Source organism: Ambystoma mexicanum, chromosome 6p, assembly GCF_040938575.1.
Source record: "Ambystoma mexicanum isolate Mex_15411 chromosome 6p, UKY_AmexF1_1, whole genome shotgun sequence".
Lineage (NCBI taxonomy): Eukaryota > Metazoa > Chordata > Amphibia > Caudata > Ambystomatidae > Ambystoma > Ambystoma mexicanum.
In genome coordinates, this window is record NC_090935.1 from 381,017,790 (window position 1) to 381,030,462 (window position 12,673).

Here is a 12,673-nt window from a genome sequence, read left to right on the forward strand (position 1 = left end):
GCCAAAAATGCTTGCAGGTACTCAGAAACCCTTTCACTAGCAAGTACAGAAAGCAATGATTAAGGTAAAGTAATTTTTGTTAGGTGTGGTGATTATTCCCAGCTTCAAACTGCCACGCCATCTGATTGGACAGTCTCATAAGTGGGGATGTCGTCAAACAGCATAGGCGTAGCCACGTTGATACAGCTCAATGTGTGATTGGATAGTTTGTTGACGATTATACAAGTCATGTGTAGGCGCGGAGCTACAGCGCATGTTATGATTGGCTGATGCATTTTGTGAGAAGAGGCATAGCTGCGTTCCAGAGGTTCCATGTCCCACTGGCTTATTACGTACATGCAGGCTATGTCAAACGGCATGGGCGTACTCATATCAATACCTCGCAATGTGTGATTGGATCGTTTGTTGGCGCATCTAACGTGTGGGCGCGGAACCGCGGTGCCTGTTCCCATTGGCTGGCGTATTAGGTGTGAAGATCCGTAGCCGCATTGAATGATGGTGACGTACTATTGGCTCATTTCGCACACACGGGTTACCCTCTCCCCAGTCAATGGTGTATGTAGCCGCGCATGTGTCGTTGCTAGATGCAGCTATACAACCTTTTTTTTAAAAAAATATAAATATATCTTCATATATATGGGCAGTAGTCTAAAATATATTGACAGTTACTGTAACACTTTAATAACTGTTCATGAACAGTACATATACAGGAAAATACTTTGAAAAGTACATTTGCAAACTCATTCTTTGTAACAACAGGTTTTTGGGGGGGGAATGTGGTTGTCCAACTGCTTTTTATTTTACTTTCTAGACATAAGTACAGTGTATTGATTAGCTAAATTGTCTATATTGTTAATGTTTATTATGTATAGAATACCAAAACCCTGGAAATTCTGCTAAAGCCACCTTAACTTCGTGCCCCCTGTTGCACAGACTATGACCACAATGATGATATCACAGATTCCATCAATGACTCACCTTAACTATAGGGCGGAAATTGAGTCGCACTCCCAATGGGCGGGAGTCCACAAATATTCGGATGAGTCCGGCTGAAGATTTAAAAATGTATATCTTTATTATATTTCAATTAAAAATGTACAATCCCAAAACGCAGGCCAAGGTATGGCAGCATCCCAATGACACATTTCACAATGAACCCATTGCTTATTCACATTGCCTGTCCCCCAGTACCACAGTTAAAAAAAAATGATTAGTGGGAATAGAATGGGAAAAGGAACTACGCTTGGAAACAAGCTGTCAATGGATCTCAGGCTGGTGTCCATTGTTTGTGTTTGATTTCACAGAGTACTGAGCATCAGCCTTCATACGGTGCAGAAAAAATGTCTGCCATTTTTGCCTATCAACCATGTTTTAGGCAGTAATATGTGCCACCCATAGAGGCACAGACAGCAGTGTTTATAACAGACTGTCACGGCAGGTACAATAAATGTATGCAATCAGTGCATCAATACATATTAATATTTTAAGATAAGAGGCACTCTTTAGGTTGGAGTGACATCTAAAAATATTAGCATTTTAACATATAAAACACTCTTTAGATTGGAACAACATCCCGAGGGGTACATGTGCATCTGACATATTGTTTTGTATGTACAGGTAGGTGTTCCATGCACGATTATACATTACTATTTTGGACATGTTTGCACGCTAACAATGATGATGTTTCCAACAGTGAAGGAACAGTGTCCCAAATGATATATGTGTGCCAACCTCCATCTTCTCATATACCAGCAATCATAATATGATGGTGGTGGCATATAATCCTAGGATTCAAAATATCATATATGGGAACACACAAGGGCCTAAAGCAAAATGACACGTGTTATAAACTGTACACATCATCCATTGTTAGGTTGCAACTAGCAGGTCATGGCCCACATACTGCTCAATGTTAAACAGTACCATTATAATAACACAATGTCCCACAGTGCAAAAATGCATAGAATCATACTTTCAAATATCCAAAGCTCTGTGCAAAGTGACACAAGTTGTAAACTTCACAACATAGTATTATATCATCCTAGCAGCAAGAGGTTTTAAAGTGCATGTTGCAATATTATCCAATAATCAATGTCATTGCTCTAGTGAGATGGATCTATGTTAAAAACAAATGGATATCATCCTCCAGTGCAAAGTACAAGCTATCGTATATTAAAGCGTACAGAGGTTTTATTTATTTATTTATTTTATTTATTTTTACATTTATAAAGCGCTCACACAGCCCGCAGGCATCGAGGCGCTGTTACAAGAATTGTTTGTTTTTTTCTTAGTTGCTAATTATGTTTTATTTTTTTGTCTTGGTTACGTATTTATAACGCGCTTAAACACCCAGAGGTTTCTAAGCGCGGACCCGGGGATCGAACCTGTGTTGCTTCGTGTCGTCTTGCTTCCAAGATGCGCACGCTGCCGCTGAGCTATCCTCCCGGGACATTTATGCAAAGTGCCATGTGCTATAAATTTCATAGTATGGAATACAATCCTAGCAGCACAAGGTATTAAAGTGCATAGTGCAACGAGCAGGTCATTACCCACATACTGCTCGATTTCAAACAGTTATGTTCTAATAATGCAATGACCCACAGTGGAAAAATGCATAGTCATACTTTTAAACATCCAAAGCTCTGTGCAAAGTGACACAAGTTGTAAACTTCACAACATAGTATTATATCATCCTAGCAGCAAGAGGTTTTAAAGTGCATGTTGCAATATTATCCAATAATCAATGTCATTGCTCTAGTGAGATGGATCTATGTTAAAAACAAATGGATATCATCCTCCAGTGCAAAGTACAAGCTATCGTATATTAAAGCGTACAGAGGTTTTATGCAAAGTGCCATATGCTATAAATTTCATAGTATGGAATACAATCCTAGCAGCACAAGGTATTAAAGTGCATAGTGCAACTAGCAGGTCATGACCCACATACTGCTCGATTTCAAACAGTTATGTCCTAATAATGCAATGACCCACAGTGCAAAAATGCAAAGTCATACTTTTAAACATCCAAAGGCTCTGTGCAAAGTGCCACGTGCTGTAAACTTCACAACATGGAATATAATCCTAGCAGCAAGAGATTTTAAAGTGCATGGTGCAATATTATACAATAATCAATGTCATTGCTCTAGTGAAATGGTTCTATGCTAAAAACACATATAAATAATCCTCCAGTGCAAAGTGCAAACTATCATATATTAAAACATACTGAAGTTTTTACGCAAAGTGCCATGTGCTGTAAACTTCATGGTTTGGAATACAATCCTAGCACCACAAGGTATTAAAGTGCATAGTGCAACAATGCATATATTAAAACATTGAAAAGCCTAACGCAAAGTACCACGTGCTGTAAACTTCATGATATACAATATAATCCTAGCAGCGCAAAATGTTAAATTGCATAGTGCAACATCATACCTAGAGTTAAGAGAATCATTCCACTGGGATGGTTGAGTACTTCAGACCCCATGGTTTACAACATTAAACACTATCCACATATGATGACCAGATCACACTCATTCCTGTGCATGTCAAACAAACAGCATTACTGCAAAGATGCATTGTCCAATATATCTTTCATGTAGTGTCCATATTTCCTTATTTTAAACTGTATCACGTCCCTCGAGTCATCTCACATCCTAAACTCCCAACTCATCTAAAATAAAATGAACTAGAATAAAGAATGACTAGGGGATAAAGGTGACAACATTTAAAAGACTGGCAATATATATATATATATATATATATATATATATATATATATATATATATATATATATATATAAAAATTGAAACAAACTTTAGTTAAGGGACAGTTAAGGTGATCAGATGTAACTCAACAAAATCCTTTAAATTTAGTGTGTGTGGGAAGTGATGATCATCTTAACTCGGAATCCCTCCGTTGATGACCCCTAGTATCTAATTATGTGTAATTTATATACCGCTTACGTCTAAGCTTTTTGCATAGAACACATATGCATACAATATCACCCAACCAAAGTTGGCACTCATTTATCAACCTCGAAGGATGAAAGGCTGAGTGGGCCATGCTAGAATTCAAACCTGCGACCTCCATATCACACAGAGATTACAGCAGTGAGTGCTCAAGCCACTGAGCTATCTTGCCGGCTTCTAATTTTGTTCATCATTGTGAATCCCATCTGTTATGAATGTACTCATGGGTTTGCAACAGGGGGATGCAGCGTTAAGATGATTATCACTTCCCACACCTGCTGGATTTCAAAGGTTTTTGCGTTAAATCTGATCACCTTAATCACCACTTAACTAAGGGTTTTTCAATGAATTTCAAGGGTATACTATAGTTTACTCAGAGGCCACTGGCCACTGTACATGTTCCACCTATAGGTTTCTTTGGGGGCCAATAGCCATGGCCTTCGGCCATGGCCTTTGGCCAGTGAGCACAACCTTTGGCTGTGCCCAATGTATATTTTAATACACTTGGTTTCTTTGAAGCCCATTCGTCATTGGCCTTCGGCCATGCCAGAGGCCATGGCTGCTGCACATGTTGTACCAATAGGTTTCTTTGGGGTCCACTGACCAGGGCCACTGGTACATAGACCCATTTCCCCCCTGCCTAGTAGATGTGATCACAACAGATGTCCACCCATTTATTTATTTTTCCTCAGTTTTCAATCCCCCGATAATTACTGCAGTAATATTGCAGTAATCTCACTCTAATTACTGCACTAACACTGAAAAATTCGATTGCTATTAACTTTTGACTTGCAGCAAATATTGGGCTGACATTTTCCCCCAAAAATGATTGCCACGGTACCCCCTCTAACCCCAACTAGACATTTTGGGAAGGATTTGTTAGGAAATTATAACGTTATTAAGAAAGCAAAACAATGTTTTTTTCTGCCTATTTACATTCTTTTTCCATTGAGAAAAAGCCACATTTAGTCAGGCTGAAGCACAAAAACTTCTGCACTGAATTGGACAAAATAAAAAACAACTTGGGCACGAAGCATTGACTAGATTTCCGGGACAGGTTTGGGGGAAGGGAGTGCCCCCTGCTCTCACAAACATATCTATCTCTCCAATGGAGCTTTGCAGCAGCAAGGCTTTTCAGAAATGAAAAAGCAGCCATTTTCCCCAAAATTATATTGCTAATAACTTGAATTGCTGGATGGAATTGGGTGAAATTATCAAAACACTACAGGCTTCATAACATTTGGACAGCCCACCCCATTCCCTGGATTTCAGCACAAGTCAAAATGTGTTTGTGGGGTAGTGGTGAAGCGTTGTTCTTTATACAATTCCACACCATTTCACCAATCTGCACCAAATTGTGCATAGTTACCTGTTAGGACCATCTGAACATTATTGGCTTCATGACATTTGGACAGCCCACAAAATGTGTTGTGTGTTTGTGGGCTTGTGGGTTTGTCGCTTGGCGAGCATTGTTCCATATACAATTCCACACTGTTTTACCAATCTGCACCAAATGTTGCTTAGTTGCCTGTTAGAACCCTCCAGACATTACTGGTTAAATGTCATTTGGACATCCCACCCTGTCACCTTGATTTCAGCACAAGGCCACATTTGTTTGTAGGTTTGTGGCTTGGTGAAGCGTTGTTCCTTATGCAATTCCACACTGTTTCACCAATCTGCACCAAATGTTGTATAGTTACCTATTAGGACCCTCTGGACATTACTAGCAATATGGCATTTGAACACTCTACACCTGTCCCCGGTTTTCAGCACCTTCACACATGAGACGGTTGCCTGAAATCGACGAAACATCAATGTGGTCGTAGAATGACCGGCCCTGACACCAGGAACAAAACTCGAAGTCCAGGCCCTAGGATGCACGGTTTCCAATATATTTGCACTGCAATGAGCTGTACCATGCCAGGGTGTGGCGACAGGTGGGGAGAGAGCACAGAAGGTCCAAGTATGCAGCAGCACCCCAACTCTCACCTCCAGGGTATGTCAGCCAGCCACACGCCCATTCTCAGTGCAGTTTACTTCGGGGTGCAAAGCACATCAAGCGATAAGTGAATCAGAACAGCGACCTACTGAGTCTAATAACTTTTAACTTTTGACTTGCTGGATGGATTTGGATGATATTTTCTAACCAAAATGTTTCTCAAGGCTCACCACCAAACTGAAAATGCTGGGAACAATGCTATTTGGAGGAAGAAAAAGGATGCCATAGACTAATAACGTTCGCAACATTAACAGCCAATATTCTCAGAAATCTTAAACCTACCAGAGGCAAAGGAGACATCTGCCCAGCCAGTACCATCAAAGACTGCTGAGAAGCACTAGTTTCATTCATTACAAAATTCATAAACACCTTGTTCGCTGCGAGCCTAATCCCTGACAGTGTAAAGGAATCCTGGGTCTTGCCCTTATTTAAAAAAAACACTCAACCCCATAGCACCTAACAACTACCGCCCCACTAATACTGTCCCCTTCCTGCTAAGAATCCTAGACAGAGCAGTGTATAACAAAATCTAACTCTTTCTCGAATCTAACCACATCCTCGGTATGCGCCAAATCAGGCTTCCGGCCAGGCCGTGGCACGGAATAAGCACTACTAGATCTGGAAAATCAGCAAGACACTTACAGAGATGAAGGCAAGCCAGCCCTCCTTCTCCCCCTTGACCTCTCGGCCGCCTTTGACTTGGTGGACCATAAACCACTATGCCACCACCATACGGCCACTGCCTATTTCTGCCACAAAGCCAAGACCTTTATAGCCTCCACCCTAGAAGGAAGATTCATCAGTCTTTTCTGACAAAGCCAGTGCCCCTCCAATCTCGATCCCCTGTGGTGTCCCACAAAGCGCATGTGTTTCCCTTTCTTCTACAATATCAACCCCAAACCCCTCTTCGACCTCCTGGACTCCATCAGCATATCCTACACAACATATGCCGATGACAAAAAAATCTTCCTTCCTCTATCAGGCATCCACACAGACAACTCCCGCACCATCAACATGTATGCTACCATCCAGGCCTAGATGGCCTTCAATGACCTATACTTCAATGATGACAAAACTGAAATCCTACTGGTAGGATCCCCAGCTATGCTGTAGAATCACAATGCCGAATTCACCTCTTTCATGATAGATGGAATACAGATCCCAGTTTCATCCTCAGTGAAAACACGGGTTGTCCATCTCGATGCCTCCCTGTCTCTGACTAAAGAAGCAAATGTGATCTCCTCATCAGCTGCATACACAGCCAAACTCATCAACGCAGCTAAGCAATTCCTTGCACCTACCGGCTGCCTAACCATCGCACTGGCAATCATTGGGGCAAGGCTGGATTACTGCAATGCCCTCTTTACAGGGACCTCTAAACAGAACATCCACAAAATGCAAGTAATACAAAACAATGCCTTATGTTCAGCTCACAACACCCCTAAAAGAGAGCATATCTCCGCAGCAAGAATGGAAGCTCACTGGCTCCTAATTCGGAAAGGATTATGTTCAAGACTTGGTCCATAACGCATGAATGTCTCTCTAAGACGGCCATCGAATACTTGTCTAAGGAAATAGTGAGATCTCAATCCTGCAGACTGGTAAGATCAATTCACGGCCATCGCCTGGATTTACCGACTTTCAAAAGAGCGAGAGGGGGAGTATCGCGCTTCCTGTCAGTGGCAGCGAATGTATGGAACACCCTCCCTCCCGCGCTAAGAGCTGAGGAATCATACTGGCCATTCTGCAAGGCCCTAGAGACTTGGCTATTTGCCTAACCATGTTCACTTGAACACTTAGCACCTCCACCTGCACGGACCTCTCTAAGCTGATGCCTAGGTGTGTGTCTAAGACTTACCCATGGCATACACTGTAATGTACCCTACTCAGTGTTATCCTCTGGTTGTTACTAGGATGCTTTTGTCTATGTGTAACTGGTTTCATAACTTCGCCCAGATGCCTGCGGACTTAGGTGTTTTACAAATGCAAAAATAAATAAATAAAAACATCAGAAAGAGACTCAAAACTCTTCTGTTTATCTAGTCAATTCTAGGGAAACACTGATGGTTTTGAACAACAGCAATTAGATGGCCTGGCCGTAGGTGCTTCATAAATCACAATACCAATAGCAATCACATCAGACTAGAAGTTGGGAGTGGGAAAGAAGACATCAAGTAAAGTTGGGGATTTGTGGGTGGGTTGGGAGCCAGTTACAGGTTGAAAATGTTCTGTTTATCAGGGGAAGACCTCGTGAATCTCCCAGGAACTCTCAGAAAACAATGTGCGTCAGAGGAAGCAATAAGTGATAGGTGGTAATGGGAGATGGTTAGGGAGGGAAAAAGCAATTCAGTGGCATGAGGGGACCTGTAAAAAGAAGGGGGAGACATGTTGAGTGCCTGTGAGATTGTGGAAGACTTTTTAATTCTGGGGAATTTTTCCCATCATCGTGGGAATCAGAGAACCGCCACTCTACCGCAGGAATTTGTTATTGCAAATTATTGCTGTGAAATTATCGCAGTAATAAGGAATTAGAAAAAAAGGTTTCATGTCTGCAGCGCCTACATCTATTGGCATGGGGCAACATGTATTTGGTAACAAATGAATGGTGTGACATGGGCAGTGGGCCCAAAAGAAAGATATTGGTGCAACACATACAGATTCCATGGCCAAACACCATAGCTAGTGAGACCTCAAGGAACTATGCAACATTTTTGGCTGTGGCCACTGCCCATGGCTAAAGGCCATGGTTAGTGGGCCCAAAAGAAAACTATTGGTACAACATGTACAGTGGCCAGGGCAGAAGGCCATAGCTAGTGGGCCCTGAGGAAACTAAGGTATAGCAAAACCCTTGACATTCAGTGAAAAAACATGTGTTAAGAGAGAGTAAATGTGATCAGATTTAATGCAACAAACCCCATGAAATTCAGCACTCTCATTCCAATCAAGTCCACCTCGGAGAAGAAAATGCATCACACAAACCAAACAGGTATATGGAGTGTGCCTGAAGAAACTATAGTATAGTAAAACCCTTTAAATTCAGTGAAAAACTTTAGTTTGGAGAGAGTTAAGATGATCAGATTTTACTTGAAAAATACATAGCAAAAAAACCTTTCAAATTCAGTGAAAATAACCTTGGTTGAGGGAAAGGTAAGGTAATTGGATTTAACACAACAAAACCCCTTAAATTCAGCAGTCGCATTTCAAGCAAGTTCACCTCAACTATGCGTCCCCTGTTGCGCAGTGTATGGCCACAATGATGGCATCACAGATGACAACACTAATGACATCACTGATGGCATCCCTAATTAAATCATGCATGACATCACTGATGTCACTGATTTGATTAATTACATTTTGAAATATGACATAACATATATGTACATATTTCATACTTACAGAGTACAATGTTTTCTGCTCTTGTTTCTTTAAATTTAAAATGCAGTATACAATTATATAGCATAAGTAACTGATTTTTTTGCATATCAACCAAACTTCAAATTCTTCGATATATTTGATCACAATGCACATCGGCACATACTTTCTTTTGTATGTGATTATAATTGATAAAACTTGTAACTTAGAAAGTAATTTGTTCATGCAATGTTATTACAGTAGGAGAACTGTAAATGTAAATGTGAACATTGACTATTTCCATAACACTTACTATTAATCATGTTGTACCTATATCTATTATTATTTACTACTACATATACTTATCATATCTTGTTTGAATTATCATATATAAATTTACAAGAATCAGGTACTTTCCCTGCAATTAATTATTGTAATTGTTTACTAATACATGAAATTCAAACCATTGTATAACATTACATATTTTTATTTTAAAGTGTATTTTAAAGTGTATTGGTTGATAAGTCCTACATATTAATTCTCCACATGTAATAATATCATACTTCTGTATCAGTGTATTGTTCCATGTCATGTTATAATTAAATGCAATACAATTAAATATATAGCAAAAGAGTTCAGCAAAAATATTCTAACTTATTTAATCAGTAATGTCATATTTTATGTAATTATTGATCTCATTTGGGATTTCATGTGTGATGTAATTAGTGAGGTTACCAGAAGCCTGCAGGGGTTAAGGGCGTGGGGAGTTAACATCCGACATTGCCTGGAGTCCTGGACGTCTCACCAGTAGTTTGCTGCAAGCCCTGCGCCCCCTGCCATGACTTTAAAAACTGAGCTTTCCCTCGTGAGGGCGGAAGCCCGTGAGGGTTAAGGGCGTGTGGTGTTGGCATCCCGCAGTGATGTTTGCGGACCTGTGGGGGGTATGTGCCCTCGTCTATTCTGAGTTCCTCCCGTTTTCCTATTCTTCACCTGGCTTTGGTGCGAGGACTGTTCTCCAGTTGGCGCTACACCTTGATGTGGCCCTTACCGCTGCCGTTCATCACGACTCTCTGATCCAAAGTGGGCAACATGCGAGGTAACAGGCGAGACTGGAGGGACTGGTGAAGTTCACATTTCTGGGAACACTGAGACTAGTTTTCTTCGCTTGACACTGTGCTGTATGTTTTACGCTTTCTGCCAGATAAATCCCTGCTCCCAGAAGATTCATTGAAATCACAGTGTGGTCTCCTCGCTGGTGCCGATCCTCGACGCTCTTGAAGTGGCTGAGTGCGTTTCATGCTTTAATCTGACTGGGGTACACAATTGACCATGCCAGTTCCGTTTGTTAAGGCACTTGAGGCACCTGAGGTTGGACCTGTCTCCCTTCCTGCATCCGACCCTGCTACTGTCCTAATACTTGGTACCAGGCGGGGGTTGGGGCCAAAAAGGAAAATACTAACGCTCAGGAGGAAGAAGTAAACTCCAGTTTTGCCCATCTCAGGTTTTTTTGGTGCTGTTGATTTTGAGTCCTCAAGATTAGCGGTCACTGTTGGTGCCAGTGCTGGTTTCGTCGGCGATGCTCATCTGTTAATAAAAGAAATTCAGCAGTTTTTGGGTCCTCCCAGTGCCTCTATTAGCCTGGCTCAGGGGGGGAGGGGTATCCATTGATCATTTGGACTCTGCCATTGGCATCATGACATCTTCTTTTTCGTTTTGCCCAACTGTTGTCAACTTGAGCTCCGAAACCAGGGGGTCGGTGGGGTGCTAATTATCAACATTCCCCCCAAACCAAACATACTCAACATATGTGTTCAGGTGGACCTTCCAGTGACTTCAGTTTAGCTGCTTCAGTCCCATACACTGACACTTTTGGCAGTAACACTGGTCTGACCATAAGTCTGTCAAGCTTGAACCATGTGGCCATGGAGGTCCCCCTGTCTGTAGAGACTAATAGGCCCAGAGAACCAACAGAACTAATCCAATATGTGGTTGGGGCCATGCCTGAAAAAGGGTCTGTGGCTACTTTGGAGTGAGAATCTGATGGCCATGAGCCAAAGGAATGGTGCTTTACCCTGTCTCCACATGGCAATTGTCCCTAACCAATCGAGCCTAAGAATATCCCCCACCGTAGCTGCATCCATCAAGTAGCCACGTTCTGCCCATGACTGCAACTGCAGACACATCCTTTCTGAACTTGCAGATATCAAAAAGCTCTTGTAAGCTCTGATTGAAGGCCACGGGAGAAATGGTGGGGAAGCAAAGGGGGGGCAATGTCTGGCCTTATGGAAGCTACGGGCCCATGCAATCCATTGGAGGAGCCAGAATTATATGTCACCAAAGATCTCCTGCAGGTTGCAATAAATACTGAACACCAAGTAGGTGCCACTAACATAGCACCCAGGCCCCAGCTCATTGCGAACCACATGCAGCCTCATGCGGCCACAGAGCCGAAACGAGCAGCCTGTTCGGCAGCTCATTTCCAGGGAAGCTAATACGCCACCCTGTCCCTATACCATACATCCAATAAGAGATGTTCGAGTTTTCAGCAATACAGAGAATAATGGCCCAAAATGGCCTCATAACATAACCAGATTTCCAACCCCGGCAGGGTTTGACCAACGGAAAAGACTACAGGAGACAAAGACTACGGGAGACAAAGGACAAAGGAGAGACACAGTAGTATTTTTGCATGGGGTACCGAAATTGAAATCTAACCTACGAGAACCAAGGGACGCGCTCCTAATAAATGTCTGTATTGGCTCTGTATTTCCATGGGCTGCTCTTTTGTAACTCGGGAAGCCATAGTAAACTCCTTGAGACTACATTATGAGGGTGACTCTACCAGCAACATTGTGAAGTTGGTATTTAGGGATCAGAAGGTGCCCAATGTTTGTATGGTTGGAAAACAAACACTGTGATTTCCATTAGCTCCTACTTTTTCTATGACACCACGCACCCCTCTGTAAGCATTAACCATAATCCGGTCCTTTCGGGTGCAAATTCTACTCAATTGGGGAAAAGACCCATGGGCAACCATTATGGCACATGGACTGAGTGTTCTTCAATTTTAAAGCAGAAATGAAGGCGGGTACACACTATTGAGTTGGATTGTTTCTCCTCTTTTCAATGTTTATAAGCGATTTGGTTTTGTGCTAGGTTTGACTTTGATGGCCTGTGACCGAATCAAGTTATTTTGATGACGATAACTATTAGGCCTCGAGGCTATGAGGGCTCGAATGGGAATGGGGATGGTCCGGGTTCCCTGAATGGGGAAATACCGGGCCCTCCAAAGTCGGAATGGCCCGGTATTTCTCCATTCAGGGTCCACGGACCCGAGTTTGGAGGCAGCCATGC

At 42.1% G+C, this 12,673-nt stretch overlaps 1 protein-coding gene across 2 annotated transcripts in view; it reads left to right on the top strand.

The window, feature by feature from the left end:
- The window catches only part of EGFLAM (EGF like, fibronectin type III and laminin G domains), a 674,079-nt gene that overhangs the window by 363,075 nt on the left and 298,331 nt on the right, over nt 1–12,673 (top strand). The window lies entirely within an intron of this gene.